The 5,222-nt window shown below is 40.3% G+C and overlaps 1 non-coding gene across 1 annotated transcript; it reads right to left on the bottom strand.

Annotated features, from left to right (window-relative positions):
• Positions 1-3,527: 3,527 nt before the first annotated feature.
• Positions 3,528-3,631, bottom strand: LOC130942988 (small nucleolar RNA R71). Its single transcript, XR_009071529.1, has one exon. It is a non-coding gene; the product is annotated as a small nucleolar RNA R71 (small nucleolar RNA).
• Positions 3,632-5,222: the final 1,591 nt, after the last annotated feature.

The following is a 5,222-nucleotide window of genomic DNA, read 5'->3' as shown; positions in this document are numbered from 1 at the left end:
TTGGATTCTGACCTCCCTGAACTCAAAGTGGATTTTCTGGAGCTACAGAAGCCCAATTGGCGCGCTCTCAACGGCGTTGGAAAGTAGACATCCTGGGCTTTCCAGCATTATATGATAATCCATACTTTGCCCAAGATTTGATGGCCCAAACCGGCATTCAAAGTCACCTCAAGAAATTCCAGCGTTAAACGCCGGAACTGGCACCTAAATGGGAGTTAAACGCCCAAACTGGCACCAAAGCTGGCGTTTAACTCCAAGAGGAGTCTCTACACGAAAATGCTTCATTTGCTTAGCCCAAGCACACACCAAGTGGGCCCGAAAGTGGATTTTTATGTCATTTACTCATCTTTGTACACCCTAGGCTACTAGTTTTCTATAAGTAGGACCTTTTACTATTGTATTAGACATCTGGGTAGCTATCTTTGAGTTTTATGCTATCTTAGATCATTGGGAGGCTGGCCTCACGGCCATGCCTAGACCTTGTTCTTATGTATTTTCAACGGTGGAGTTTCTACACACCATAGATTAAGGTGTGGAGCTCTGCTGTACCTCAAGTATTAATGCAATTACTACTATTCTTCTATTCAATTCCGCTTGTTCTTTGTCCAAGATATCACTTGTTCTTCAACTTGATGAAGGTGATGATCCGTGACACTCATCATTCTCACTCATGAACAAAGTGACTGACAACCACTCTTGTTCTACAAGCAATCAAGGCTCTAGTGAATATCTCTTGGATTCCTGATAACACGATGCATGGTTGATCGCCTGACAACCGAGTGCTCGCCTGACAAACGAGCCAGCCATTCCGTGAGATCAGAGTCTTCGTGGTATAGGCAAGAACTGATGGCGGCATTCAAGAGAATCCGGAAGGTTTAACCTTGTCTGTGGTATTCTGAGTAGGATTCAATGATTGAATGACTGTGACGTGCTTCAAACTCCTAGCAGGCGGGGCGTTAGTGACAGACGCAAAAGGATCAATGGATTTTATTCCGGCCTGACCGAGAACCGACAGCTGATTAGCCATATGCTGTGACAGAGCATGGGAACATTTTCACTGAGAGGATGGGAGGTAGCCACTGACAACGGTGAAACCCTACATGAGCTTGCCATGGAAAGGAGTAAGAAGGATTGGATGAAGACAGTAGGAAAGCAGAGAGACGGAAGGGAAGGCATCTTCATATGCTTATCTGAAGCTCTCATCAATGATATACATAAGTATCTCTATCTTTATCTTTATGCTTTATTCGTTTATCACTATACCCATTTGAGTCTGCCTGACTGAGATTTACAAGGTGACCATAGCTTGCTTCATACCAACAATCTCCGTGGGATCGACCCTTACTCGCGTAAGGTTTATTACTTGGACGACCCAGTGCACTTGCTGGTTAGTTGTGCGAAGTTGTGTTTATGCCATGGTATTGAGCACCAAGTCTTTGGAGCCATTACTAGGGATTATTTCGTGTATTAAAAAGTATTGATCACAATTTCGTGCACCAAGTTTTTGGTGCCGTTGCCGGGGATTGTTCGAGTTTTGAGCAAGCTTTTTGTCCGGTAACATCAATGCCAAAATCCGGCAACAGCACCAAGTTTTTGGCGCCGTTGCCGGGGATTGTTCTGTGTATGGACAACTGACGGTTCATCTTGTTGCTTAGATTAGGTATTTTTCTTCAGAGTTCTTAAGAATGAATTCTAGTGTTTCAAGGTGATGTTCTTATCATCACCAAAGCTGATTGATTCTCATCAATTTAGCTCTTGAATGCAATGTCCTGCTGAAGCTTGGCCGGCCATGTCTAATTTCTTTAGACTAAAGCTTTAGACTAACATTGCATGATTCCTGGAATTCTCATTAAGAATTTTGATACCTTTATTTTCCTTTTCACTTAATTTTCGAAAAAGCACAAAAAAATTACAAAATCATAAAATCCAAAAATATGTCTTGTTTGAGTCTAGAGTCTCATCTTAAGTTTAGTATCAATTGCATGTTTCTATTCTTATCGAATTCATGCATGTGTCTTCATTAATCTTCAAGTTGTTCTTGATGATTTCCTTGTTTTGATCTTTGAATTCTCTTGACTTGAGTGTTTATATGTCTCATATGCATTCTCATTGGTGTCCATAGTATACAAACTGCTAAGTTTGGTGTCTTGCATACATTGTTATTTGATTTTAGTTGCATTTTGATTATTCCTCATTATTAAAAATCCAAAAATATTTTTAATTTGTGTCTTTTCAAGTCAATAATACAGAGAATTGAAGATTCAGAACATACTGCAGAGGAATTATACAGAAAAAGCTGGGCGTTCAAAACACCCAGTGAAGAAAGACAGACTGGCGTTTAAACGCCAGCCAGGGTGCCTGGTTGGGCGTTTAACGCCCAAAAGGGTAGAGTTTTGGGCGTTAAACGCCAGAATGTGCACCATTCTGGGCGTTTAACGCCAGGATGGCACAAGGGGGAGGATTCTGTTTTCAAATCAATTTTTTTCAAGTTTTCAAAATTTTTAAAATCAAATTTTTTTTTAATTGTTTTCAAATCATATCTTTTTAAAATTGTTTTCAAATCATATCTTTTTAAAATTTTTTTCAAATCATATCTTCTCAATCACATCTTTTTAAAACCAATCATATCTTCTTAACCACATCTTTTTCAAAATAGTTTTCAATCAAATCTTTTTGATTTCTAATTTCAAAATCTTTTTCAAAAATCAATTGATTTCTTTCCCACTCTTATTTTGGAAAATTAATTAGTATTTTTCAAAATGTTTTTAAAATCTTTTACTTTATTTTCGAAAATTACTTCCCTTCTTCTCACATCCTTCTATTTATGGACTAACACTATCCCTTAATGCAAAATTCGAACTCCATCTTCTTTGATAAGTTCGAATTTTCTACCTCTGTCTTCCATTTTTCTTTTCCTCTGACACCTCAAGGAATCTCTATACTGTGACATAGAGGATTCCATATTTTCTTGTTCTCTTCTCCTTCATATGAGCAGGAACAAAGACAAGGGCATTCTTGTTGAAGCTGACCCTGAACCTGAAAGGACCTTGAAGCGAAAGATAAGAGAAGCTAAGGCACAACTCTCTGTTGAGGACCTGACCGAATTCTTCAAAGAAGAAGACATGGCAGCCGAAAACAACAACAATGCCAACAATGCAAGGAAGGTGCTGGGTGACTTTACTGCACCTACTCCCAATTTCTATGGGAGAAGCATCTCTATCCCTGCCATTGGAGCAAACAACTTTGAGCTTAAGCCTCAATTAGTTTCTCTAATGCAACAGAATTGCAAGTTCCATGGACTTCCAATGGAAGATCCTCATCAGTTTTTAGCTGAGTTCTTGCAAATCTGTGACACAGTCAAGACTAATGGGGTTGACCCTGAGGTCTACAGACTGATGCTATTCCCTTTTGCTGTAAGAGATAGAGCTAGAATATGGTTGGACTCACAACCTAAAGAAAGCCTGGACTCTTGGGAAAAGCTAGTCAATGCCTTCTTGGCAAAGTTCTTTCCACCTCAAAAATGGAGTAAGCTTAGAGTGGAAGTCCAAACCTTCAGACAGAAGGATGGAGAATCCCTCTATGAAGCTTGGGAAAGATACAAATAATTAATCAGAAAATGTCCATCTGACATGCTTTCTGAATGGAGCATCATAGGTATTTTCTATGATGGTCTCTCTGAACTATCCAAGATGTCTTTGGATAGCTCTGCTGGAGGGTCTCTTCATCTGAAGAAGACGCCTACAGAAGCTCAAGAGCTAATTGAAATGGTTGCAAATAACCAATTCATGTACACTTCTGAAAGGAATCCTGTGAACAATGGGACAAGTCAGAAGAAAGGAGTTCTTGAGATTGATGCTCTGAATGCCATACTGGCTCAGAACAAGATATTGACTCAACAAGTCAATTTGATTTCTCAAAGTCTGTCTGGAATGCAAAATGCACCAAGCAGTACTAAGGATGCTTCATCTGAAGAAGAAGCTTATGATCCTGAGAACCCTTCAATGGAAGAGGTGAATTACCTAGGAGAACCCTATGGAAACACCTATAATTCTTCATGGAGAAATCACCCAAATTTCCCATGGAAGAATCAAGAGAGACCTCAACAAGGTTTCAACAACAATAATGGTGGAAGAAACAGGTTTAGCAATGGCAAGCCTTTTCCATCATCTTCTCAGCAACAGACAGAGAATTCTAAGCAGAACCCCTCTGACTTAGCAACCATGGTCTCTGATCTAATCAAAACCACTCAAAGTTTCATGACTGAAACAAGGTCCTCCATTAGGAATTTGGAGGCACAAGTGGGACAGCTGAGTAAGAAAATTACTGAACTCCCTCCAAGTACTCTTCCAAGCAATATAGAAGAAAATCCAAAAGGAGAGTGCAAGGCCATAAACATGGCCGAATCTGGAGAGGAAAGAGAGGAAGTGGACGCCACTGAGGAAGACCTCAATGGGCGTGCACTAGCCTCCACAGAGTTCCCCAATGAGGAACTATGGGAATCTGAGGCTCAAAATGAGACCATAGAGATTCCATTGGACTTACTTCTGCCTTTCATGAGCTCTGATGAGTATTCCTCCTCTGAAGAGGATGAGTATGTCACTGAAGAGCAAGTTGCTAAATACCTTGGAGCAATCATGAAGCTAAATGACAAGTTATTTGGAAATGAGACTTGGGAGACTAAACCTCCTTTACTCACCAAAGAACTGGATGACTTGTCTAGGCAGAAATTACCTCAAAAGAGACAAGATCCTGGAAAGTTTTCCATACCTTGTACCATAGGCACCATGACCTTCAAGAAGGCTCTATGTGACTTAGGGTCAAGTGTAAACCTCATGCCTCTCTCTGTAATGGAGAAGCTAGGGATCTTTGAGGTACAAGCTGCAAGAATCTCACTAGAGATGGCAGACAACTCAAGAAAACAAGCTCATGGACTTGTAGAGAATGTTTTGGTAAAAGTTGAAGACCATTACATCCCTACTGATTTCATAGTCCTAGAGACTGGGAAGTGCATGGATGAATCCATCATCCTTGGCAGACCCTTCCTAGCGACAACAAAGGCTGTGATTAATGTTGATGGAAGTGAACTGATCATTCAAGTGAATGAAGAATCCTTTATGTTTAAGGCTCAAGGATACCCCTCTATCACCATGGAGAGGAAGCATGAAGAGCTTCTCTCAATTCAGAGTCAAACAGAGCCCCCACAGTCAAACTCTAAGTTTGGT

The sequence above is a fragment of the Arachis stenosperma genome, chromosome 7 (genome assembly GCF_014773155.1).
Source record: "Arachis stenosperma cultivar V10309 chromosome 7, arast.V10309.gnm1.PFL2, whole genome shotgun sequence".
Lineage (NCBI taxonomy): Eukaryota > Viridiplantae > Streptophyta > Magnoliopsida > Fabales > Fabaceae > Arachis > Arachis stenosperma.
Note: the sequence above shows the minus strand (reverse complement) of the source record. Positions and strands in the feature narration are given on the sequence as shown.